Source organism: Eulemur rufifrons, chromosome 12 (assembly GCF_041146395.1).
Source record: "Eulemur rufifrons isolate Redbay chromosome 12, OSU_ERuf_1, whole genome shotgun sequence".
NCBI classification, from domain to species: Eukaryota; Metazoa; Chordata; class Mammalia; order Primates; family Lemuridae; genus Eulemur; species Eulemur rufifrons.
The window spans coordinates 4132427-4159542 of NC_090994.1; the positions used below are offsets into that span (position 1 = coordinate 4132427).

At 47.5% G+C, this 27116-nt stretch overlaps 1 non-coding gene across 1 annotated transcript; it reads left to right on the top strand.

The window, feature by feature from the left end:
• Positions 1-24136: 24136 nt before the first annotated feature.
• Positions 24137-24243, top strand: LOC138393845 (U6 spliceosomal RNA). Its single transcript, XR_011235254.1, has one exon. It is a non-coding gene; the product is annotated as a U6 spliceosomal RNA (small nuclear RNA).
• Positions 24244-27116: the final 2873 nt, after the last annotated feature.

Genomic DNA, 27116 nt, shown 5'->3' on the forward strand with positions numbered 1-27116 from the left:
TCGGGATGAGTGGCTGTCTAGCCTACGTTTTCTGACTCATAAGTACTTCCTGGCTCTCTTTTATTACTTGGTCCTTTCATCCCACTCTTGGGCTAATGGTTAGGAGTGTTATTTGCTCAATGTCTTTTATTTTGAACCAATTTAAATCTCTTTTGGAGAAGGCATAGTAAAGCCACTTTTAAAACACAGCCTCACTCCTTTCTGAGACCCATAGTTGCATGCTCTCTCAAACACTAAGAGAATCATAATAATAATAACACTTCATTCTTGTGCAGAAGTTCACAGTGTCTGAATTACCTCCATGGCGTGCTACGGTGGCAAGAACACAGGCTTTGCCGTCGCACCAACTGCTTTGAATCCCTGCATAAAGGATGCACTTGGCAAATGTCAGATTCCTTCCACATGTACTGATTCATCTGTACCAAGTATCCACCCAGGCTGAATGTTGATAACGTGCATGACAGCCAAAACCAGCAAAGACTCCCGAACACAGCTGACAACTCTCCCAGGACTCAGTTGCCCCTTTTTGAAAGGCAGAGTCGACCCTTCAGCTGAGGTTGGAGGCCGTGCACCCCTGACTCCAGCTTTGGGAAACCTCACATGAGAGACCAGAAAGAAAGTTAGACAGCAAGTACCTCATTCCTTGTGTTCTACTTTGAACCAAGCTTGTGTCATCTTTGGTTTTGCTTGTAAGACACAGATGAGACAAAATTCACTGGAAATCATCTCCCTCTGGAGATTCCCAAAGGAGCACATCACCTTACCAACAGCAGGAGAAAGAAATGCCCTTCCCTGGCGTGCAGTGGGGGTGTCTCAATGGTTCTCCTGCTAGATTTCAGCTTCGGCTCAAACCATTCCCAGCTTCGCCTCTCGAGTGATTTGGTAATAACAAGCTCTGGATCATGAATCGCCTTGACCAATCTTTCCATCAACTCTCTCCACTCCTGACTATCCTACTCCCCTGGTTGTAAGAAAACCAAATGCCCCAGGCCCCACAGCCTTTGGGAACCAAGGAGGTAACTTTACCAGGAGTAGATGGCTCCCACACCCTGCCTGGAGAGCTTTCAAGTCTAGACTAAGACTTCCTCTTACAGCTTCTTCAGCAGGGTCTTGTGTTTGGGACAAGAGTTTTTGAAAATCCTAGCAACGAATTTCTTTAAGTGAAATCTCACACAAAGATCCTTAAAACAGATTTTAAAAAAAAAAAGTAGAGCTGTTCCTCTATGGCCTTTGAAGACTTTTTATTTTTCAGATCTCAAAAAAAAATGTTTTTTAATTAGAAATTGAAACTGGTTGAATTACAATGAGGGCCCCAAGAGACGCCTCCAGACTTGAGCCTTGGTCCCTCACTCATTGAGAGGCTGTGACACGTGTCCAGGAAGCCCTAGGGCTCCTCGGGCAGTTTGAAGGCCACTGTCTTTGGAAGCTCTCTCTGCCCGTGTGCAGGATTGCCCGAAGTGGATGGGGAGCTGGGGGCAAGAAAAGCAGTCAGGAACTTCCCGCAATCGCTCAAGTGAGAGACAAGAAGACTTGAACGAGCCTAGGAGACGCTCCAGGGATGAAGTCCTAGGACCGGGCAATCGATCAGATGTGAGAGTCATGAGGACAAAGAAACCTCTGATTTTTCAAGCTTGTGTAACTCAGAAAACGAAGGTGCCACCAGTGGAAATGGCTCTCAGAAGGAGACGGAAATAATCAGTGTGGTTTGGGACATGCATCCTATTTTGTTCAGAATAGTTTAGCTTCTCTCTTTGAACCTCCTGGGAGCACTTATCTACCTTAGAGAGAGGAGGTGACTTATCCACAGGTTCCCATAGGAAACTATGACCAAGCAAGGACCTCCCCACCATATGCCTCATGGGCAAACACCCACAAGACACAAAGCACAAAAATCTACTCCCGCTGAAAGGGACTAGGACTCCAGGCTGTGAGGTCTACTTACCCCAAAGTCATAGACAAATGGTCAAGATCATTCTCCCAAATAAAAAATGTTTCTCTCTCCAGGCTCAGCCCTTCTGGGTACAGAGTTTGGCAGCGCTGCTATCAGCCTGAGTGCTGTCAGATCAGATAGTTGACAAATGTTTACTGAGGGCCTACTATGTCGGGGTTAGCCTGGAGAGGCGAGACTACGGGGTCCCCTTAGGAGTCGACCAGCTGACGCACACAGATGGGGTCACCCAGACCACAGTTTGTTCTCCAAAGCGAGTTCATGTTCTTAGCTCAGAGTGATCCACAAACAGTGGCTTCATGCAGTTCTGACCAGGGACTCTGTGCTCCGTGACCCAGGCTGGCTGCACTTGGCTGTCACAGTTAGAAAAGCTGTCACGGAAAGATCTTCCGGTGCCAATCTTCCCTCTCCCTCTGTTTGCCACTGGATCACCGCGGAAGGCAGATGGCGCACTGCAAACACATCCACACACCAGGCAAATGTGAGTCGTGTTGATAATGGAAATCCAACATTGGGCACACCGTCACATGGGACCGGCTGCTGCCGTGAGACCGCGGCGGGAGGGTGGGAGGCAAACTTCGGAACGTCCTCGACAGCTGGGAGCGCAGCCCACAGAGTCAGCCTGCCTGGGTTTGGGTCCCTCCTCCACCCGGTACCAGCTGTAAACCCTCTCTGTGCCTCGGTTTCTACATCTCTCAGAGGAGAATGATGACGAACACCTCCCACGCTGGAGATGAGCCTGAAGAGACAAGAGCCACATTCAGATTCTAGCACAGTGGCTGCCACACACCGAATACATGGTGACTGGCGTTAAGTCCCATCCACGACAGGGTCCTATCACATGGTTTTCCACCCAGAATGTGAACACCTTGGTCAATAACAACGCAAAGGAATTGCACCGTGGCTGGGGAGTGGATAGTACTCTGCTTACCCTAAAGCCACTTCCACTGCCAACATTGAAATACGGAGTCCAGACACATCCTGTCTTCACGGACATCTGCGTGACCCATGTTCACTCTGCCAACACTCACCGGACACCTACTACGTCCAAGGCATCGTGCACCAAATGGGGACGGTGGGGGGATTTTAACCCCAAAGACAGGGCAAGCTTGTGTACAGCCAGCCACTGTGACCATGGCTCTGAAGACCCCAGGAGCGGGGCACAGAACAGGCTACGTGCACAAACCAAACGAGGCCTTGTTTTCTGTTTCTGCCTGCGGGATTAGCTAAGGGATTGGCAGGTCTTTAAATCGCTCCGAGCTGCTTGACCACGCGCAACAACAGACCTGCTACCGAATCACCCTGCCAAGCACGGTGCTGTTTATCAAAACAAGGTCTTAAAAATCTTTTCTTTCCATTTCCACTCTATTTCCTAATTGAGAACTAGATAATCCCAGGAGAAAAATCAGCTCTCATTTCTCTCCCTATCTCTTTCTGTCTGTCTGTCTGTCTCTTTCTCTCTCTCCCCATCTCACTCTGCTTCCTTCCCTTTCTCCTTTCTCTTCCTCCCCACATCCCACCCAGCTCTTATCATTTTAAGCTGTATGCATGCCGTTCTTCAGGGGATTAAAGTCAAATTTAGTCTTCTGCAATTATTATTACCAACCCCTTGGCTTATGAGATGCATTTGCCTGCATTTGTAATGCATCAATAACTTGCACTCTCTTCCACTTGTAAACAATGCAGTATATTAAATAGCCTGTGTCTAGCCTTGTGTTGAAACAGACGATAAATTAGGACTTCCAGTTCTCGGTTTTTACTGATTCCTAAACCTGCCAGTTACATGCCTGTCCGCCCCACTGAACATTCTCTCTAAAGCTGAGAATGCACAAAGCCCTTGTTCACCGTTCCTCCTGTCTCCATCACTGCTGCCGGCTGTCAGTTTCACACCACCAAGCAGATTGTAATTGGCAGGATGAGGTGCAGAAATTGGGAATGGTTTGAAAATGTGGTTCTCACCACACACACACACACACAATCCAAAATCTCTCTCTCTCTCTCTCTCTCTCACACACACACACACACACACACGCAGTCTCTCTGGCTTAAGACATTCCACAAATTTACGGACTTGATATGTGAAGCTTCTCATCAGAATCCACAAGGATGGCCCTCGTTTTCCAGCGCAGGGACGGGAAGCAGAGAAAGGAATCACAGTGCAATCAACACCCACCCCTGACCGAATCCAGCATGTGGCCTGCCCCGTCCTCGGTGGATGTTGCTTGGGGCACGTGCCCTGCTGGGGGCCAGCCCTTGAGCTCCGTCAGGAGGCTTCCTGGGATCTGAGATCTACAAGCTTCCCCAGAGTCACAGTCGCCCCGTCCAGCCTCGAGTGAGGTCCTGGAGCAAGCAGCAGAACTCCAGAAAGAGAAATCCAGGTCACAGAGTCCTGGGTAGTCTTTATGGAACTTTCCCATCAGAGAAATGAAAACTCAACATCCATCTTACCACCCAGTGCATTCCAACACCTACCATCCTTTTACAAATCCAAACCTAGATGGACTGGACCACCTAGAGCAGGGTTTCTCTACCTCTCACTATGGGTATTTTAAGCCAGATGCTTCTTTGTTGCGGGGCGGGGGAGCTGTCCTGTGCACTGTGGCATGCTGAGCAGCATCCAAGGCCTCTATGTACTAGATGCCGGTAACACTTTCCTTCCCCCAAGCGTGACAATCAAAAATGTCACCAGATATTGCCAAATGGCCCCTTGCAGGGCAAAATCACCCTGGCTGAGAACCGCAATAACAGAGTTACATACTTAGTCTTGATGTCTGCCCATAGGTACCGGATTTTAGACCCAGTAAGGACCAGGGAGTTCCTCCAGTCCTGTGGTTCTCAGAATGTGTTCCCCCAACCGGCAGCATCAGGATCACCTAGGAACTTCCTGGAAATGCAAATGATCGAGCCTCACCCCAGATACATTGCATCAGAAACTCTGGGGTTGGGGCCCAGCAATCTGTGTTTTAATAAGCCTTCTAGGTGATTCCGATGCAAGCTAAAGTTCAAGAACAACTTCAGTCTTCCAACTCTCCCTTTTTACAAATAGAAAAATCAAGACCCACAGAGGTCAAGAGACTGCCCCAGAGTCACACGGCTACTTTGAGAGCCAGATCGTCTACCTCCCCACCCCCGCCGGACCAACGCACTTACTGTCTGTTTGCATGTTTTGTGGGTGATCTCTGCGGCCCCGTGTGTGTGTGTCTCTATGGCTGTGGCTACCTCCATGCAATCTGGCATGCGTCCACACGTATCGGTTTGCCAGGGCTGCCATAACGAAACGCCCCAGACTGGGTGGCTTAAACACCAGGAATTTATCGGCTCACAGTTCTGGAGGCTGGAAGTCTGAGATCAAAGTGTTGGCAGTTCCGTTTCTTCCCAGGCTGCCCTCTTGGCGTGGCCACCCCTCTGTGCAGGCATGTCCCTGCTGCCCTCCTTTTCTCCTTATAAAGACACCAGTCACATTGGATTAGGGTCCACCGTAAGGGCCTCTTTTTACCTTAATCACCTCTTTAAAGTCCTTATCTCCAAACACAGTCACATTCTGAGTCCTAGACACACATGCCCCGGGGGGTTGAGGATTCAACATATGAATTCCAGGAGGGACACAATTCAGCCCATCACTGTGGGGGACACGAAAGACAGAGGCAGAGGCCATTACCACTGAGAGGCACGTCCCCCCTCTCAGGCCCACATCTCCAAACACAGGGTCAGTAACCTGTGACAGCCGCTGGCAGCTTGTCCCTTAATTTGAGGGCCAGTGGCAGGCACAGATCTTGTCAGGCAGATCTCAGGCAGGCAGAAACTGACACTTTCCTTCTTTCAGATGGGATGACTATAAAAATTCATCTCTTGGGGCTTTCCGGAAAACACACATGTTAATCCAGGGTCACCAGACAGACTATTTTTGACTAAGATTCAAACGGCCTTTGTGATTTTTTTTTTCCCCCTGCAACTGTTAGAATTAAAAACAGTAATTTTCACATCAGGTGGGCAAAGCCTCTGACCCCTAGTCTTGTATGAACATTAGTAGTTTAAAAACGAATGGTAAAATAAATAGATTTCCTAGCTCAGAAGCAGCTCTGAAGTCCTGTCTGATTTAAATCCTGATTTGAGCTAAGCGTGGATGTAATTGGGTCACCGTAGAAATGTATTTAGGAGGCAGAGTGACCCAGGCTACAAATGCACAACAGAGCTTGGGAAAGAACCCAGGAGTCCCAGCTTTGACCCGCACGGTTCTGTTCGGACAGGTTTCATCCATTTCAAATGGCCAACGGGGTCTTCCTTGATGGGGAGAGGCCACTCCTTGGCCTTGGGTTCCATAGCAACTTTGAAAGCGAGAACACAGAGGCAAGAGGAGAACAACAGGCCATCATCCTTTACCACCCAACACCTGAGATTTCTGTAACTAGATACGAGAAGATTTCAGGTGAGGAATGAATTAGCCACACCTGGCTAATTTTTTGTTTCTATTTTTAGTTGGCCAGCTAATTTTTTTCTATTTTTAGTAGAGACAGGGCCTCATTCTTGCTCAGGCTGGTCTTGAACTCTTGACCTCAAGCGATCCTCCCGCCTCGGGCTTCCAGAGTGCTAGGATTGCAGGCGTGAGCCACCGTGCCTGGCCACAACTCAAAAAATTAGAAATTCATTCTTGGCCGGGCGTGGTGGCTCACGCCTGTAATCCTAGCACTCTGGGAGGCCGAGGCGGGTGGATCGCTCAAGGTCAGGAGTTCGAGACCAGCCTGAGCAAGAGTGAGACCCCGTCTCTACTAAAAATAGAAAGAAATTATACGGACAACTAAAAATATATGTAGAAAAATTAGCCGGGCATAGTGGCGCATGCCTGTAGTCCCAGCTACTCGGGAGGCTGAGGCAGTAGGATCGCTTAAGCCGAGGAGTCTGAGGTTGCTGTGAGCTAAGCTGATGCCACGGCACTCACTCTAGCCTTGGCAACAAAGTGAGACTCTGTCTCAAAAAAAAAAAAAAAAAAAGAAGTTCATTCTTGTCTTATTCCTGATGAGAACACAGGTCTGCATTTCTCCTATAGCTGCTCGTCTTGACAATTCCTTGACACCAGTAATTATTTCTTGATTTAAAAAAAAAAAAAAAAAGAAACATAGAAAACTGTGGTCTCTATGGATAATCAGCACTTAAGTATATTTATTTATTTTCATATCACTTCTATTTCTAGCAGGTGAAAAGCAGTTATAAGAAAAACAACTTCCTGAGGGCCACCCAGCGAAAGGCTGCCAAACCTGACCTCCTGCAAAAGGCGTGGGCCCTTCCGGAACGCAGTGTGGATGAGTCTGTGGCAGGGCAGCTCCACACATGTCTGCGAGCTGGTGGCGACTGGTTCATGACAAGTAACAACAGAAATGGAAAATAAGCATTTGAAAACACTTACAACAATCTGACATAGTAATGTTATTTCTGTTGGCTCTAATATGAAAAAATTGGGATTTGAATTATGTCTGGGGTTTTTTGTTTTCTAATTCTTAGATGTTATTATATTTTACCAAAAATTATCAGTCCACAATGGGTTGCAAATATTTTTTAAAAGCCCTTCGCCACAGATATTTGAGAAGTCCTGATATGCAGGAAGGGAGATATCAGCTTGTTGTAAATAACAATAACTCATATTAATAGCATCATGATGTTTATCATATACCAGGTCCTGTTATAACATAAAGGTTTTCAACATAAGCTCATATACTTGTCACAACAACCCTGTCAGGTAAGAACTATTATGACTCTGATTTCACAGAGGAGGAAACTGAGGCACAGAGAAGAGAAATTACTTTCCCGCCACCACAGAGCTGGCCAATCCTACGGCTGAGACAGGAAGACAGGCAGCATGGCACTTGAGTCCATGCTAACAACCTCGGCCATGAAATAAATACAAAACAACTCGATGCATATGTAAATGGTAAAATATTAAAAAAAAAAAAATCAAGGAATGGTTAACACCAAAGCTTCAGAAGGAAGACATGTGTGGGAGGAAGGCAGGCAGGCAATGTGACTTGGGAGGGGTACACACGGCAGCTCTGACCCTGTTCTACACCTTAACCTGATGAGGAATGTATACAGGTGCTCATTCTACTATTACTCTCCAACTGTACACACACATTTTACACACTCTTTGATGCATATGATACATTTCACAGTTTCAACAAAGTTTTGAAGGAGTAAGCTGAGCCATCAAACAATGGCACCCACGGTCTCTAGAGAGGATGAGCGCCCCCTAACGGAGCGAACACGTTCAGCCATTCTCCATCCGGCACACAGCAGGTGGGAGGCAGAAGGACCTCGAATACCCTTCTATTCGGAGTCTAAGATTCTCCCTTAAGTCACATTCTGGAATTCACAGGAAGGAAAAAGCCCACATTACCTGAGATTTTGAACCAACCCCTTTATAAAATGATGCAGAATTAACATTTATGGCTGACAGAAATGCCTCACTTGAGAAAATATACAAGAGCACAATTTACAGCTGTAGCGCGTATTGAGGAACTCCTTGATGCCTTTCAAGAGCTTTCACCGTATGTGATTTATACGTTCAGACTGATGTGCATAATACGGGGCCCACTCCAGGAAACAGGTGAAGCTACTTGCCTCGGAGGAGACGGCAGTGAGATGTGTGTTTGTGCTACACAAGAACTCTTCTTGGTGCGCAGAGGGCTGGTGTTGCTAAGGGAAGTCTGGGCTTGGGGGGTTTGAACTTCTTTTGGGGTGTCTCGATGACAGCCACGTGAGATGAATACCTAGATCCCTAATCATCGACAAAGCTGGGTCGATAAGCAAGGCAGTTCAAGTAGCCTGTTGCTGAGAGGCTGCAGATTCCCGCAACCCACACCAAACCAGCTGAATCTGAATCTCTTGAGAATTGAACCCCAAAATCTGCATTTCTACAAATCGAATCCCCCACCCCATGATTCCGATGGAGGCTTTCTGGGGCCAGATTAAGACAATCAGGTGAATTCAAAGCAAATATTTTATAATCACACAAACCTGGGTTGAATCTTGTTCTTGCGCTTACTAGTCGTATGACCTTGAACAAGTTATTTAACTTCACTAGTCCCATGGGTAAAGCCCATCCCCCACTGAAGGGAAGATGGTTCCCCCAATCAAAGCACATCTGATTCTTCAACAGTCTGTGTGTAAGATATTGTCAATTCTCCGTTCCAATTCTCTGGAATATCAGCAGCAGCTTTAATTCAAAATGATAGTGAATCCAGAAATCCTACCTGGGGCTTCTAAGACTGAACAATGTTTCAGACACGTTACTCCATTAAAACTGACCAAGGGACAGCTAAGAAGTTATACACTTGCCCTAATCTGAACTCTTCCCGCGCCAGATTCTCATTCTAGAGCTAAGCAGTAAAGACCTCTGAGGTTGATGAAAACAATCTGAAGCTGATTCTCCCTCTCTCTGATTCTACACTGGTGTGGGGTGAGAAGAAAGGTTTTTATTCAAAAGACCTCTTGGTAAAATTACAGACTCATAGCTATAAACAAGAGCTAGTGAACAAAGTGAAGTAAGAGCTTTGTCACACTTGTTAATGATGTCAAGAAGAAATTTAAATAAAAGATTTTCCAAGGAGGAACAATAGCTGGAGAATCCATCCTCAGCAAGAAGTGGCACCTGACTATTAGGAAAGAGTTATGATTGCTGGTTATGATGCTTAACTTGGTACAGCGAATCTCAATGGATCCTCTGGGTAGATCTTTAAAATATCGATGGCAGACCCTACCCCCAGACCAATTAAATCAGAATTCCTGGGGGTAGGGCCGAGGCATGAGTATTGTTTAAAAGATCCCCAAGTGGTTCTAACGGGCAGCTTGGGCCGAGAACCGCTGCCTTCGTTAGCAGAGCTTAGTTACCTAAAGAGGTAAATGCTGCTTGTAGAGCAGTTTGACTTTTTTCCCTTGAGCACCAGAAGAATCATGTTGACTAATTAACATTTTTCAAACAACAGCAATGAATTAACTGCTGCTAATGTTCAGGCCATGGAATTAGACACGACTCCCGTACATCCGACTCATCTCCCCAGACAGATGCTTGGACGTGGATTTCCAAGCACGAGGGCTGGGCAAACAACAATCGGAGACAGACTGACCTCGGCAGAGCAAGCGCCATGAAGGGAGCAAAACCACAGAATCACAAGCTCATTTCCACATTCACTCAAATATTTAATAAGTGTGCCAGGCACCGCCCCAGGGGCTGGAGATTCTGAGATTAAGTGAGTATGACCGATGCCCTGACGGGAACTGGCAGTCTAGTGGGGAGAAGGAAATGGAAACAAACCTTCCAGCCATGCTATACGTGATCAAGACATACAGCAGGTGCTGGGGGCGCCCAAGGAGGAAGCACATGGTCCTCGGGACGACGGGTGAGGATTCCCGGAGAAGGCAAGGTGTGAGTTGAGTCCAGAAGAGTGCGTGGGAATCCACTAGGTCCGTGAGGACTAACGCCCAGGCAGAGGTGGGGAAGAGCGTGAGCAGTTCTGGGGACGACACAACTGACAGATGACCCTGGAGAGGCAGGTGGGAGGGTGCTTACAAAGACCCTTGCATGCCATTGGAACATTTTGACCACAACCTTGGAGGTGATGGGGGTCAAGCAGGGAAGTGACATGATCAGATTCCCACTTGGAATGATCGCTCTAGCAGTCTGTAGAACTTTGCGACTCAAAGCGTGGTCCACAGACCAGCATCGGCAGCACCACTGGGAGCTTGTTGGAAATAAAAAAAAACCCTTCAGGCCCCAGTTTTCTGATTCAAAATCAGAACCTGTGTTTTATTAACAACAAACGCCCCAGATGGTTCACGTGCACGTTAAAGTTTGAGACACACAGTGAAAAAGGATAAATTTTCACAGAAAGAGATGAACCTTATTGAAGACCATTTAGGAGACCATGGCAATAATTTGTTAACCCATTCCTTTAAACGATTTTTTAACCACCACCCCTGGGTAAGGACTCCGTGTACAAACCGTCCCCCAAAGCATCCAGTTGATAAGTAAAACATTCGAGCAACACTAGTACAGATAAGCTGAATTTTCTTACATTACCTTCATTTTCCACCAGATTAGCCAGAATCCTACGGACATAGACGTAGCAGGAGAACAGCATGTCACGCGCTCTGGAAGATGCAATTACATCTATTGTGGAATTTCAGATATAGATTCAGCCAGAGGAAGGAGAGGTCCCCTTTGTCTCATTTTAATGATGAGTACAGGCCACGATACTGGAGTCTTTCCCTGTGTTATCTCAAAGTGGGCACTGCCTTGATAGTGGAGACCCAGACTAAAGTCAGGTGTGAACTGTACAAATGCTGACTGTGTGTGCTGAGAGAGAGATCTGAAAAGAGAGATGGAAAGGTCTTTGGTGGAAAAAAAAAAAAAATCCCATCTCTGATCATGGGCAGTAGCGATGACGGACCAAGCTCCGCTAACCCAAGGCGCTACTTTTCATCAGAAAATGCCTTCTCCCAGAAGAAGTAAACCTTGAAGAATTTGAAAGGGGCAGTGTGGTCTACTATTATAGGTAAGAAGTCAGGGTGTTAAAAGGACAAACAAGCAATTAGTCTATAAATAGGCACAAGAGTACCTCATCTCTAACAATCAGGGTGTTATTGAACAGGGTGTACAAATTGGATTTGGGTTAAATTAAACCTATTTTCAGCCCATTCTGGAAATTTGCTATTTAAAGGAATCCTTTGTAAAGTGGATAATCACCCACTAATGAAGCTTTTGTTAAATCTGGAGTTCTACAAAGCCAAAGTTCCCAAACCGACTGTTCTAGGAAGCTTACCCCACAGCTATCTGGTGGAGGATGACTGGTCTCTGTGCCAGGGGACTGGGCTCTTCTAGGGAGCCCACCCTCAAAGGGAAACAGAGTCCTGCCCTTGGGGAAAGTGAGTGGGCAGACAGATAACAGGACACATGATCTGGTGACTGAAAGAGAACGTAAGACCTGGCAGTCAAGTGAAGCAGTGGGGGGTGGTGAGGAGGGAGACAGGGACTGGCTGGCAGCACCCGGGAAGAAGAGAGGGTGAGAGACCGCAGAGGATGGGGAGATTGCACCTAAATCATGACTAAATCCTTGTTTTTGTTTGTTTGTTTGTTTTTTGGGTTTGGTTTGGTTTTTTTTTTTTTTTGCAACAGCACCGCTCACCAATACTAAATCCTTCTTTGCTCATCTCTAACCTCAGGGTTTCTAGTGCTGGCATCCAGAACGTTTCAGAATTACTGTTAATCCAATTACCTTTGGGGCTTCTGTGAGTTCTTAACTGGCAAGAGGACATTCTGGTTGGAGCAATGTGATACACAAGTGATTTAGTGTTAATCAAGTGATCTTGCATATCTTGACTCTAAGTGCCAACAGGAGACAGCCTGCTATGCTGGACTTCTCGGAATGCTTTCCCAGAAAAGATGGAGCTTAAATGGGAAATTGAAAGATGGGGACAGCTTGGTAATTGGGAAAGGGAGGTAGGAAAAGGCAATCAGAGTTCAATCCAGAGGCATAGCCCCTTAAGGCGCATGCGCACTCTCTCTCTCTTTAAATTACCAAGCACAAGTCATGGACTCCCAATTAAAAAGATCTATCCAGCCACAAGCCTGGTATGATACTCCAAGATAGAGCCCAGGGTGGGAATCCGAGGACCAAGCAGTTCCAATTCCCAATAGCCACCTAGGATCGTCACATCCTCCTCAGCAACTCACACTGCCCACAAAGTAGAACCTCCTCCTTCCTGCATCCCAAGGCTGAATGAGAAGGAAATTGTACATTCATTCAACAAACATTTATTGAGTCCCTAGTAACATTGGGGCAGGAGGTCTGAGAATTACTCCTTTGCCTTTACAAAGGGTTTGCATTGGAGAGGGAAGATTGGGAGAAATCTTAAGAAACAGCTCTGCAGGTCAAAGAAAATCTAAATACGAGGAAGTAGATCTCAATTTAAATAAGTTGGATGTTAGCCAAAAAAATCTATTTGATCCCAGGGATATTAAACATAGCAATGGGCTCCTTCTACGGTGATAGAAATAGAAGCATTTCCAAAGAAGCCTTCCTGAGTGATGTGTGATTTGGAGGATAAGATACGCACTTGGGAGCTTCCTCCCAGGTATAGGGGACCCCCCCGGAGGCCTTTCTGAGGCTGTCAGCTTCACAGCCCTCCTGCTGCAGTGGCCTCCTCACCCTCCCACTGGGTCCCATGGAAGAGAGAGGCTGGGAGGTCTTAGAAAGGTGGGAGATACAGAAGCACCAGTACAATGAATCAAAAGAAAAATCAGGGATGAAAAAAAATCCAATAGATGGACCAGTGAAAGGGCCAGAAAGGGGATCAGTAGAGTAATAAAAAAAAACCAGCTCCATTTAGATTTCAACCAAGATCAGTACCAGCTATTTCTCAAAAGCTTTTAAGACTTCACGTAACTTAGCAACTGACCTATGTTTGGTTTTTGTTTTGTTTTTACCCATGTCAGTTTCTCAGTAGTTACTATGAGCAAAAAAAAAAAAAAAAAAAAAAAAAATGCTTAAGACCATGCATTTACTGAGAGATATGAAGCAAGGAATAAAAATTATGTGCTGTGTCCTGTTTGGCAAGGTTGTGACAAGACAGGACAGCAAAAATGAGGAGCAAAAGGACCAACCCTGGGGATCCTCAGAGGAAAACTCAAGGCCTGAAGGCTGTCCCTGGGATCCAGAAATGCTCTCGGGAGAACGTGTCTCAGAAGAAGGTCCCCGGTGGGACATCTCCTGGGGATGCCTCAGGAAAGAAGCACTTGCAGGTTTTATTTCTCACCTGTCTGTAAATCAGCACCAAACCAGGTAAGTAGTCTACACAGACTCCCTTGCTATTATATAGCCCATATTTCCCAGGCCAGCCCTTCCCCAGGACCACAGGGAACAGGAAACAATTCAGGCTCTTTTACATCTGACACGGGACCCCCATAAGAACCCTAGCCCTCCGTTCCCACCAGATTCTCTTTTTAGTGAAAGAATCTTTTTAGTGAAGAATATTTTGGAAGGCCCCAGCCAGTGAGCTTCCCTATTTGTCAGGGATGACTCTTGCTGGAATGGGAGAGAGAGCCACATCTCTCTCCCATAGCAAATCACAGCAAATCACACACACACACACATATGCACACATGCATGCACACGCACACATGTACACACATGCACACATGTACACACATACCCCCCATCTCTTTGCTGCTGCCACGGAGTCAGGCAGCAGGAGTTTCCTGTGGCAGTTGCAGGGACAGCTCCCAGGTTCCTCAACAGCCAGGCGGCATAATGTGCGTATCAGCACCACCGTGGTGGACAGCTCACAGCAGACCTGACCGTGGCGCTTTTCCTGTTTCTTGTTTGAGAGATTTGTTCAAAACTCTCAAGTCAGGTAAGGAAAGCAAACTTCTAATCGTCTGCTCACCACTCCTTTCTCTATGGCTGGAGGCAGAGCAAAGAAGTCTGGTGACTCTCTCTGGGCTTAAGAAGGGCTCTCACACTTCCCCCGAGGATGTCCACATAACCTGTCATTTTAGAGAGTTGGGCACCTGGAGATAGGTGATTTTTTTGGACAGGCTTAGACCTTAGTGATGCCACCAGGAATTCCAGGTCTTTCTATCTTTCCATTCTGCCATCCTCCACAGGTTGGTTTTTGTCACCTAATGGGCTCAGGGTAGCTGCCCTTGCTCCAGATATCACATCCATATTCAAGAAAGATAGAAGGGAAGTGAGAAGTCACTTCAGCAACACCTGTCCATTTTATTAGGAAAATCAGACAACCACTTCTAGCTGCGAAGGAGGCTGGGAGACGGAACATGTAGCTTTCCTAGACTTTGTAGTAAAAGGGGACAGAGGGGGACTAATGCAATTACCCAACACATCTGCCATAAACAAAAACCATAACTTGCTGGAGGGTACATCCTTGTCTTTACAATGGAATACGTCTAGCACTTAGAAGGATGACGTGCAGCTACTGGCACAGTTCTCGTGGAATACAGGACATACAGGCACATCGGACCCCAGGACAAGCACTGGGCAGTCCATCCTCACTGCAGGAGATAAGCAAACAACACTCTGGGTTACAAAGTGATGCTAATGTCTACAAAAAACTTTTGAGGTTAGGACAATGCACATTTATATCAACATCATAGGAAGCTTGAGTCCTTGGGCAGGCAGCTGAGAAGGGCACCTTAGCGAAAAGGGTGTCAGGATTGCTTTCCCACCAAGTATTACGAGGTCTCCAAGTGAAAAACGGGGCCAGTAATTTGGGGGGACAATTAGAGGTGGAGGTCGGTGGCTGAAGATGTGATGCCAGGGGCAGTTATCAACACTCACTGAGAGATCCAGCGGGGGGCCGTCCGCCTGCATTTCCCAGTGAGGAGCAAACGGGAGTCTTCATCTTGGCAGACACCTGGCTCCTGCTACCCTTCCAGGCGGTGATAGGTTTTGCCCTTTCCTGGGCAAAAAGGACTCCTAACCAAGAACTATTTCTGAACAACCTGTGTTGGAATGTCCAAGAGAATGAAGCTTCTTTATTCAGCCAACAGATTGAATCTACAACAGCTTTACACAAGGCACAATGGGAGTCCCAGAGAAACCTACAAGAAGAGAAAGAAGAAAACTTTTCTTGAGCACTAACGTGCTATGAAGCCCAATGTTAGGAGCTTTGCACCTGTTACCCCATTCGATTTCAGAGATCACTATCACAAAGTGAAAAGTAATAAATGGCCATGAGAAATACCGATGACAAGGATAGTAATAATCACAGAAGCTGACATGTCTTGAGTGTTTACTGCGTACCAGGTACTGTCCTAAGCATTTTGCATGCATTATCTCCTTGAGACAATGTACCATGGAGACATTTCTTGATGTTTCTCCTCCTTTATTAGTTTTCCCCTAATCGTCTTGGCTTCTATTAATACTTCCTGAGTTTCCTTCCGGGGGCCCCTGAGCCTGTCTTTGGTCTCAGTCCATAAAGTGATTCCGGGAAAGAGAAGAGCCTGGTGGACCTCCCGATAAGCTGAGAGCCCCCCAGAGTGGTGTGGGTTGGTGCCTTGACCCAGATGGCACCATCAGGGGAGAAGAGCAGGGAACAGCAGGTCCCTGGAGAACGGAGAAGGAACGCATTAAGGAGGGGGCATTCCTTAGGAAGTGATCCATCACCGTGACATTTAAAATGGAGGCGGGAAGAATCAGAGGACAGGGCAAGACAGGAAGCAGCTCCCTGACGGATGCCCAGAAAAATAAAACTGAATGAGCTCCTTGTGGTTCTCTTCCCTCTGACACCGCCCCTCCCCCCCCCCCCACCAAGTTTCCAGCCACAGACTCAGAGGCCCCTCCCAGGAACCGGGCGGTGAGCTCAGCCTGGCCCAAGGCAAGGGCTTCAAGCTTTAAGCCCAATTAGACTCTCCATTTGCTGCTTGACCTCTTGATCTCTTAAGTAGTGTCTACATAACCCCCGAAACCATCTTATCAGTTGAATCAGAAAATTCAGCCAGTCATTTACCTAGAGGTCTGGGCAACAAATCTCTGGACCAGTTTGAAAGGATGCTTTTATTGGATTGATTAAATTGACCAGATGTTTTCCCTTCATTTTGGCATGGCCTGAGGTCCATATCTGGTTACAGCACTAGCGCCTGGGGGTAGGGATGAATGAGGAATGAATATGCATCTTTTAAACCCAGAGCTCTGCTTACTGCACTTTGCTTTAACAAATGAGAGTGAGCCTACTAGGCTTCTGTGAACCAAATCTACGGAAAGAGGTTCCTCTCTGTTCATGGCCCCTCGTTAATAACAACTATAATTCACAGAGTACTTTACAGTTTATAAATCCAGCCTGAGCTAGAGCAAGACCCCGTCTCTACTAAAAATAGAAAAATTAGCCCGGCACAGTGGTGCACACCTGTGGTCCCAGCTACTCTGGGGGCTGAGGCAGGAGGATCACATGAGGTCAGGAGTCTGAGGTTGCTGTGAGCTATGATGACGCCACTGCATTTTACCCAGGGTGACAAAGCAAGACTCTGTCTCAAAAAAAAAAAAAAGTGACATACGAAGTTCAAATTATTCAGCTAAAGCAGAATAATTTCTGGAATAGATGCAAGAGGACTGTGGGATAAAACATGAGACTTTTCCAAGACTAAGCAGGGACTGTTGGTATAAGCCACAAGTGGAACGGTATTCCGACTGTGGCAGGCAGCCTCTAAATAGCCCTAAATCGTCCCCGCCTCCTGCTGTTCACACCCTTGTGTAATCCCCTCCTCTTGAGTGTGGGCTGGATTTATTACTCACTTCTAAAGAACCGAATATGGCAGAAGTGATGGTATGCCACTTCCAAGACTCAGTTATAAAAAGACTATGGCTTCCTTTTGGGGCTCGCTCGTGCTCTCTCTAGAGAGAGGCAGCCACCCCGTCATGAGGCAGCCCTGCAGAGAGGCTCACGCGGCAAGGACATGAGTCTTGCCAACAGCCACGAGAGTGAGCGAAAGCAGATCCACCCCCAGCCCGGTTGGGCCTCGAGCCTGCCCCCCGACCCGGGCCGACCACTTGACTGAAGCCTCGGGAAGGACCTTGAGCCAGAATCACCGACTAAGTTGCCCCCAACTTCCTGACCCACTTAGAAACCGTGATATGATAAGTGCTGGTTGCTTTCACCTGCTGTATTTTGGGGTCATTTGTAATGCGGCAATCAATAGCTAATACCCCAATTTTAACATGTGTCAACTGCCCCCCACCAGCTCTGATCACCTATTTAGATGTTTCCCACATTCGTTTAGATCTTAACACACATGTTCATTCAGTTCCACTATGACATGCATCCTGGTATTTCATACACATTTGGATGCTAAACACAGCACTCAAATATGAAATACCATTTAGAGGTGCACAAAAGCTCTCAGACGCTGTCTCGCCCCAGGTTCCTGAGAAAGCAGAGCCGGAAGCGGATCCCACGTGCTGATGCCTGGCCGTGGCCCGATGGCCGTGGCTCGATCCCGGGGCCACACCCGTGGCGGGGGAGAGGGAGTGAGGCAGAGGAGGGAAGCAAACGCAAGATGGTGTGTTACGGAGGTGGCCACAGCGTCACAGAAAAACACAGCCAGTTGCTTCGTCACACAGGAAGTCTTCGGAAAGACCATGCTATGGTCCAAATGTTTGTGTCCTCCCAAAATGGATATGTTGAAACAGAACCCCTACATTGATGGTGTTGGGAGGTAGGGCCTTTGGGGAGGTGATTAGGTCATGAGGGTGGGGCCTTCATGAGTGGGAGTAATGTCGTTACAAAAGAGACCCCAGAGAGCTTATTCGCCCCTTCTGCCATGGGAGGACCCAGTGATGGGACAAACTTCCATGAACCAGAGCTCTCACCAGACACTGGATCTGCCAGAGCCTTGACCCTAAACTCCCAGTCTCCAGAACTGTGAGAAGTACATGTCCAGTGTCCATAAGCCACCCAGACTACAGTATTCTGTTCTAGCATCCCAAAACAAGTAAGACACATGAAGCCACCTCACCTCGGACAGCCCACGAGGGGACCACAAAGCGAGTCATTCGTTTGCTGCCTCCTTCCTGTCCTCTCTTCCTTGGTCAAAGTTCATCCCATGGGACGGTAAAACCGCCTACGCTTCCAGGTTGCCTTACTCAGCTCCTCCAGACAGCCACCGGGGAAACCAAGTCCTGCGTCCCATGGCACGTGGTCAGGTCACCCAGCACGGCACTGTTGTGGCTGCCACCCCAGCAGACATCACGGAAGCCTTGCCAGAGTCTGGCCCTCACTCAGGGGAGGCTGACACAGATGGCAGTGTTAGGGGACGAGGTGACAGAGGAGGCAGCTGGAGTTCTTTGTTGATCAGACAGCCAAGAGCTAGAGGGCAGGTGAGACTGAGCAAATCAGGGTGGAATATAAGCTGGATCTGCAGCAGATGCACACACAGATGAACACCCACGCACGGGGATGCTACTGTTATATTTGAAGTGTGCGCACACACACACACACATCCGGGTGTTACACGTATTAACTCAGACTTTATTATTTGTCCCCAGAATACAGGGCTGAGCCATCCAGTACAGGAGGCTTAAAGCAGGTCTCTGTAGCTCTTAACAGCTTTGTTTCATGGAGGCACCCTTAGACCTCAGGGGAATTCTACTTTCCTGGAAACTTAATACTGCTTAATTCCATTGTCTGGTTTCACATCATGATGTCACCAAGAAAACAGGAAGACGGGAGCTGACTCAGGATGCGGATGCCCCTGAGACCTGATCCAATCCTACAGGGGCCCTGGCGCTGGGTTGTCCTCAGAGTTGCCCCAAATGGAGGCCGGAGGCCAGGACTCTGTGTTCCCATATCAGCCAGTCATTGGCAAGCCACCCCCTGATGGGGAGAAGAGGGATGTAACTTTGGATGAGACAGTTCCCCACTGCCAAGAGCAAATCCCGTCAAGAGATGCAGCTCTGAGCTGTTTGCAGCCAATGTTCCCAGTAGCCAAGGGACGGCGCATCAGCCCCACCGAGGGGCACTGGTGGGATGCCACGGCATCCACCCCAGTCTTCTGCCATCTTGACTAAACTCCCCATTTAAGAATTACAACTTAATCTAACCCTGGTTTTCCTCCAAAATTGATCACACTGATTCACCATACACTTCCCCCCAGAGTCAAAAGTCTTCCATTCTTCCACACAAGATTCCCAAGAAGTGCTTAGAATGATCATGTGATGGTTCTCTCTAGGTCCAGTTGACCTCGTGAGTCACTGGGTCAGGAGCCAGGCCACCGTCAACCCCAAGTTCCTGGAACCTTTTCCTTTACAAATACTCTGCGATTCAGATTTGACTTTCGTACCCACCATCCCTGGATTTGGTTGTCCCTCCTGAAGCAAAGGGGCCAACTCTGCTATTGGGTCCAGGCCAGGAGGACACAGCCCCTCTTGCTTCCCTAGATCTGAAGACACTAAGCAAAATAAAATCAAGTAACCTCACTCCTGGGTCAGAAAATCTCACAAGAATCCCCCAAATGTGGCCAACCTCCTCTCATCACTCTCCCTCACCTACCTTTATGCTGGCTCTAGCAGTGCCTGCTGGCACAAAGGGATGGTCACTGTGCCCACCAGACTCAATCCCTGCTCATGTTCTATGCCTTCCGGAGTCCCTGCTCCCTTAAACCAGAGCTCCTCCAAGTGCGACCTGAATGCTCTGGGGTCTGACATGGCGGGGAATGGACCTCCCACCCTGGGTTTTCTCAGAGCAGCTGATGTATTTTTGTTTCGTTGTTGTTGCTGATAATCTGTTTTATATACTGGTCTTTACATAAGATGCTTTCTGAAGAAAAATCAAGAAAATACATTCCAAAAATTCTCCTCTTGTTCAATATGCAAGTGTTTAGCATCAACAACATCAAATTGACCTCCATTTAAGTAACGTGGCTTCCTCTTTCTGAGCACAAACTCCCATCTCTCCCACACTTGCTAATTTCCCATTTTAACAAGGAAAATGTGGACTATAGAGCTTTTAGCAGTATGTAGCTGGCATTGAGTAACATCATTTTAAATAACTATATTTCAGATCTTTGAGTGAACAAATTTAAAGAAAATGATTGAATAAATAATAGAGGAGTAGCAAAAACCATGGAGGTGGTACAGGAATGCCAGCTACCCTCTGTGGGGCAGTTCCCTCTTGCTGACATCCCATCTGCAGTCCACCGTCCAAGCACCGCACGTGACAGTTCTCCACCCCGTTGTGCGTTAGAACCATATTCGAACCCAATACGTCGGAGGTGGGGCCCAGGAATCTGCCTTCTTAACGGGCACCGCCAGTGATTCTGATGCCTGATTACTCCTCCCAGAATATCAACCCTCCAGGTCCCCCAGACCAAGGGCTCCTTAAAGCAAACCCGTGTCTTCCTCACACGTCGCTGTCTACTTAGCACATAGCAGCCCTCAAATAAATATTTATGAAATACAGCCAGGCAGGTAAGACAGAAATTACACGAATGAGAAATGTCAAGCGGGGAAAGGTCTTTCCATTTTACAAATAGAAAGTAAAGCTCAGAAAGGTTAAGTTCCTCACGGATGGCCCGTGGCTGGTAAAAGGCAGGGCGGGGACAGAGGCCAAGTGTCTGAGCTCCAGGGCAGCGTCCTTTTCCTCGGGGTCCTAGACCACTGCCTCTTGCGTTGGCGGTTGGAGCAAGAGTTGACAAGAACTTAGAAGATCATGGGCATGTATTCAATTAGTGCAATTCACTCTTATCCACGGCATAATTTAAGCCTTGAATTTTGCAAAAGTATAAGGGAGATGTAGGAAGGAAGCCCAGACAGATCTGATGGCTGGAGGAAAAAAGGACAGCAAACCCCCCCCCCCCATTCTAATGGAGTGGTAGCAACTTCTTCAAAATGCACGTGCCAGGCATTGAACACACTCTGGGACCAAATAAATGCAATACCTTAGTGACAGAGAAGTTGCATCCCTCCCCAACGTGGAGAACGTGAGGACCTGTGTGGCCACCTTTATGGGCACCTATGTCCCTACTGTTAATGCCACAGTACGAAAGCTCACTGAACATGTCCCTGGGAGGCAGCACGGGGCAGGAGTGAACACGCAGCCTCCAGGGTTCCAATCCTGACTCTGCTTCTTACTGTGTCTGTAATCTTAGTCGATTTACTTAACATTCTCTCCACCTCCATTCTCTCAACTGCAAAATTGGGATAATAGTAGTTCCTACATCAAGGGCAGAACAGTGCCGCCTAACACATAGTAAGCATTTGATAAGCATTAGCGACTATGTTACATTTTTCAATAATCACCGAAAAAACACCTATGGTAGGCACCATGGGAGATAAAGAGCTGCCCAGAGGTGCGTTGTAGTCTGACGGAGGAGATGCAAAATGTACAAAAATAACTATAATTCAAAGACAGACAGTAAGGGTCGGGAGAGTTGTGCACATAAACAGTTACCATTTTGAGAGCATCCGCCCATGGGGTAGGTAGTCCAGGCATTCCCACTCGAAAAGCAGTAGAAGTAGGTGTGGAGTGTTTACTTCACCTGCCTATAATCACACACAGAGAGAGAGTTGCACAGCCAGGCTTTGAAGACTGGCTTCCGTCTCAAGCCCACCAAGCCTGTCCTCTTCGGCACGATACACGACACACACGGACTCCTAACGTGCTAGATTGTGGGTGCAACTGTGACAAGATTCTAAATAAACTCCCTCAGTGGGTCAACATTCTTCAGTGTTGACCTCACCAAACCCAACGAATTTCCACTGCATGTGCTAAACAGTCACTAATTTAATTAATTGCTTAATTAGATAGCGGGCTTATTAATGCATTAATAAGCCAATAATACCTAATTATACCTATTAATGCCAGCCTAATACTAATACCATGAGGCTGGAATTGGCACGATGCACCTGGTACCAAGAACAACACCTGGCACATGGTATATTATGGATTCAATAAATATTTGCTAAGTAAATAAACTTCTACTTTACACTCCTTTTTATGTTCATATGTTTTTTTAACATTTTTATTATTAGAGTTAGCATTTTGTGTGTAACTAAGTGCCTGCCCTCACAAGCACTACAAGCTCCCTGATGTTAAAACATCAGCCCTCTCCTAACCCTTCTACTAATTGGGAAAAAAAGAAAAAAAAACAAGGATCACAAGAAAAGTTTATCTGTTGTGCAATTCTACCAGCAGGCTGAGAAAACGCCCAGACCAGGCAAGGAATGATGCCGAGAACTTGGTGGGGGCAGGGGCGGGGGCGGGGGCGGGGAGGAAGCTGACGGACTCTGGAAAGAACAAAACTTCTACAGCAAAGAACATTTCAGCAGCCTAATTAAGAAAAGTGGACCGGGAATTAGAGATGCAGCCACCTGTCAAAAGATAAATTAGAACAGGTACGAAACCACTGACCCACTTTCTCTATGCTATGATCTTTAGTCGATGTAGCCAAAATGCAACTTATGTTCCTATCAGCTGGTACCCTGGGAAGAGAAACCATAATAACAAATCTTGCTCTAAAATATGGTCTGGCCTCTCTTTTCTTGCAAGGAAGGGTCTAGTCTCTGCACAGCACAAGCAGTCAGAGTTCTGGCAGGAAATGGGTGACAATGCAAGACAAGTAACAAGAGATTATTCACAAAGGCAGCAGCAATTAGAAGAAACTAACAAGGGATGGTGTAGTGCCCCGGGCTCAGCAATACTGGGGAGCCATGGCCACCCCGTGACCCAGATGCACAAGGGCAGGTATTGGTTGCCGGAACCTGGAGGAAGTGGCTATAGGGGGAGGTGCTTCCTACCAGGAGCTGTGGCCTTCGGTCCTTTAGCACAGGTGCAGCAACGCAGCAAGGAGGAAGGCAGAGGAATCAGTACCCTGCACCCTTCCTGGTGGGGGTGCCTCCCACTGGCCAAATCCACCCAGAAGCCAGAGGGCAAGGGGGACCCTGAGGCACAAAGCAGGGTGAAGGATGGAGACTGGACTACGATGGGGGGTGGGGTGCAGATGTCACAGGAGCTTTGGGTTCACACACCTCCCAGGTGTAGTCTCACCCTTCTCCCACCTGCTTTCTACCTGTGTGGACCCCAGGATCCCTGGCTTCTAGGTGGGTTTGGCCAACAGCAGAGACAAGAATGCGATCATGGTGCTGAGTCCTCTGGTTCCCCCCAGCTGGCGGAGTCCTCCAGCAGAGGGGGGCCCCCTACACAGCTCTCTCCCCCAGTCCCTTCAGATTATTGCACAAGGCTTTTACAAGGTGATATCTTTCTACAGTGACACATCCCCAGTTTTCAACGGAAGTTAGTGAGAAACTAGCATTTACCTACCAGAAACCCATTTTTACATTTTACAAACAAATTCTGTTGGAATACATACATTCCCCTATAGAAGGGATACCTGGGAGAGGGGGCGGTTCACGATAGCTCATGTTCATGACATTGTACAAGCAGGGAAACATGAGTCAGAGAGGAGCTTCCTCTCCGCAAGACCTCAGAGCTCTGCCACTGGCTGGCCCCTCGCTCCCAGCTTGAGTGAATGTTTCCCAACACAAGTGTTAAAAGCAGACCGGTCATGTAGCTTCGCCATTCAGTAAATATGGATGTTCATCTGAACAGGGTCGCAATACTTATTGTTCTTTCCCACCTTAGAAAAGAAAGACGCCATGGCTGTCCATTGCGCATTGAATAAAACAAAGTCCTGTGCTCGCCTCGGCAGCACATATACTCAAATTGGAACGATCCAGAGAAGATTAGCATGGCCCCTGCGCAAGGATGACACGCGAATTTGTGAAGCGTTCCATATAAAATAAATAAATAAATAAATAAAACAAAGTCCTCAGCATAAATTCCAAAGCCCTCTGAGATCCGACTCCAACCGGCTCTCTCTTCTCCCCTCCGATGAACACCTGCTGTCCCAGCTCCCCAGACCACGACACTGCTTCCCGTCCGTCTCTCCAAGGCCACGCACCCCTTCTGCCTGCACTGTGCTTTCATCTGCAGCCGTCAAAATCCTACTGGACACCCAAAGACTCATAGACAAATCTTCAAAAAGCTCGATTTTTAATAGCCACCAACTGGAAACCGCCCCAATGTCCATCAGAGGGGGGAGACATAAACAAGCTGTGGCGCGTCCATACAATGGAATCCGCTCAGCCACAAAGCACACGCTGCTGATACACGCACCCACACGCATGAAATCCAAACTCATTAAGCTGAGTGAAAGAAATCAGATTTAAAAAAAAGGATACATACTATACAATTCCTTTTATTCAAAATTCTAGAAAATGTAAACTAATCTGAATTTACTGAATTACCGATTTACTGAATAGCTACAGAGATCAGCGGTCGCCTGGGGATGAGGGTAGAGAAAGGGAGGGACCACCAAGGGGCTCAAGGAGTCTTTGGGGGAAGATGGACATGTATGTTATTCTGATTGTGGAGATGGTTTTAGTGGTGTAAACATATTCTGAAACTCATAAAGTTGAACTCTTTATGTGCGGTTTATTGCACACCAATTATACCCCAATAGAGTTATAAAAAAAATTCTATGAACAAAGTTAAGACAAACCACAAACTTGAGAAACTACTGACAGCAAGCCAATAAAGGGGTATTCATCACAAGATAATAAGAGCCCCAACAAATCAATAAAAAATATAAATAAAGCAATAGAAAATGGGTACAGAGCCCAAGCAAAAGGTAGCTCAGAAACAACTACAAATAACCGATATGCTTGAATACAATCGTTCTGCCTCAATAGAATGTAAAAAAATGCACCTTACTCACGACCGAGGGGCTTGAAGGAATGGCAATATCTGTAAAGATCATGGGGGAAGAAGTGGCCCTTGTGGGTTGGGGGGAGGGGAGGAGAGCATCCTGACCACGCCCCCGGCATCCTGACCACGCCCCCAGCCCCTCCACTTCATGTCCCTTGGCCCAGCAACCTGGGTGCTACCTGGCCTGTCCTTACCAGATTCCATATGTGAAACAACAGCCCCGCCCCACAGGTACGCATGTCTTTGAACTGTATCTTCCGGGTCCAGTCATCAACAGGAAGGTCAGCACATCCCAAGCAGTTACATGTACGTTACTCAAGCCCAGTGCAGGGAAGGGTTGCTGGGCTGGCTCCCAGCCCGCGTCCGTGGAGGTGCAGGCGCACCTGTCCGCTCCCCCACGCAGACACAAGCTCCCTGAGGCCGCAGGGCGCGTCTGTTCCCGTCCATCCCGTCGGAACCGGGCACGGGACTCCTGCCCTGCATCGGGAATTCCGAGTCCTAGTACGGCACTTCCCAAAGCACTTTGAATACCTTATTTTTTTAATCTAATGCTCACAAGAACCCTGAGCTGGTATCATGGTTAACATTATGATGACCCCCTTACTTCTAATGTGAGGACGCAGAGACTTGCAGGTGGGTGGCCGTCCCCGAGGTTGCCGGGTGAATCAGGAAGGGGACGCGAGCCTGCGGCCTCCTGCTCCGAGTGCGTCTCCCCAGACCCACCCCAGCCCGTGGGCGCCGCCGCAGGACGCACCTGCGCTCGCCGGCCGTGGGGTGCCTCCTCCCGCCAGCGTCTCCCTCCGCCGGGCGGTTCCTCTCTGCCTGCCCGACCCGACAGGCTCCCGGAGGGGACCAGAGCAGAGCTGGGGGGGTTGCGGGGCCATTGGGGGAGGCACGGCGAGGACAGGAGGCAGAACCGGCCTGGAAAAATCCCAGATGACCGTGGAAGAAATAAGGGGAGAAACAGGAACATCCATAAGAAAAGGGATATTTTGTGCATATTTTGTGTCTCCTCAGCTTTCCAACTTTTCTGTCTTTAAGCCTTTATGAAAGGGGAGAAAAAAACAGATGATGGTTCATTTATTAATTATTAACAAACAAGTGGCACTAATGAATAGCATCATAAAAGGGCATTTTGTGAATATTAATGTGTAGTTATATTCTAAATAAGGGCTCTGTTCTCCCCTTGGACAAGCCAAGGTCTTTCCTATCCTTGTTCAAAAGTCACTTATTTTAATTACAATCAACCCCCCCCCCCGTTAAAACCCCACAGTCACACCCCTGATTCTGTGTCTCCCATAGTCCTTATCACGTAATAAAATGCTATTAATGCATGATTTTTACATTCATTTTTGTTGTCTCTCTCTCTCTGCACTAGACCACCTGCTTTACAAAGACACAGATTTTTGTGTGTTTTGTACAAGTACCTGATACATCATAGGTGGGCAATAAATATTTATTGAAATAATAGGCCAGGTACGGTGGCTCATGCCTGTAATCCTAGCACTCTGGGAGGCCAAGGTGAGAGGGTCACTTGAGGTTAGGAAATCAAGACCAGCCTGAGTAAGAGTGAGACCTCGTCTCTACTAAAAATAGAAAAAATTATCCAGGCGTGGTGTTGCACACCTGCTATCCCAGCTACTTGGGAGGCTGAGGCAGGAGGATCACTTGAGCCCAGGAGTTTGAGGTTGCTGTGAGCTAGGCTGATGCCACGGCACTCTAGCCTGGGCAACAGAGTGAGATTGTCTCAAAAAAAAAAAAAAGAAAGAAAGAATAAAATAATGCTGCACATGGAAGTACGAGGGGTTCCAGTCCGTACATCACCACCACTTCCTGTAGGATTCCTTCCTCAGTCAGCCCTTTCTCTCACACAGGGCTTGCAAGAGAGACACAGGGAACCTCAGTT